The sequence below is a fragment of the Penaeus monodon genome, chromosome 24 (genome assembly GCF_015228065.2).
Source record: "Penaeus monodon isolate SGIC_2016 chromosome 24, NSTDA_Pmon_1, whole genome shotgun sequence".
NCBI lineage: Eukaryota > Metazoa > Arthropoda > Malacostraca > Decapoda > Penaeidae > Penaeus > Penaeus monodon.
In genome coordinates this window covers 22,299,364-22,299,848 of record NC_051409.1, presented here as the reverse complement: position 1 = coordinate 22,299,848, position 485 = coordinate 22,299,364, and positions in this window count along the sequence as shown.

Here is a 485-nt window from a genome sequence, read left to right as displayed (position 1 = left end):
TAAAAAAATTTATTAAAGTTAATTTTTGAAAATTAATAGTTTTTTAAAACTTAATGTTTTTTGTTTAAAAATTTCATTAAATTAAGATTTTTAGTTAAAACAATTTAAAACTTTAATTTGATAAAAGAAAATTTCTAGAAAACAAGTGAATCTTGGGGCCGGGTTCTTACTGTAATCTCCAACTTCCTGGGGGACTGACAGCGTATTTTGAAAAAACCAGTGTCAATAAACAGGTTTTTGTGAAACAAAAGCCAAGTTTTTAAATTCTAAGGAAGACGCAGAAGAATCCGTTCCGCGAAGGGAAATGGACTTTTCCCGATTACTGGCATTTTTTTCAGAAAGTGGGGTTCGTCGGTAAACTTTTTTTTGCATTGCCATTTTTGAAAAAAATGGGGAAAATCTTTCCCCTTTTTTTCCATTAAATTTAAACAAAAAAGCAAATTTAAAATGTTGGGAATGCAGAGGACAGGTTTATCACTTAATGC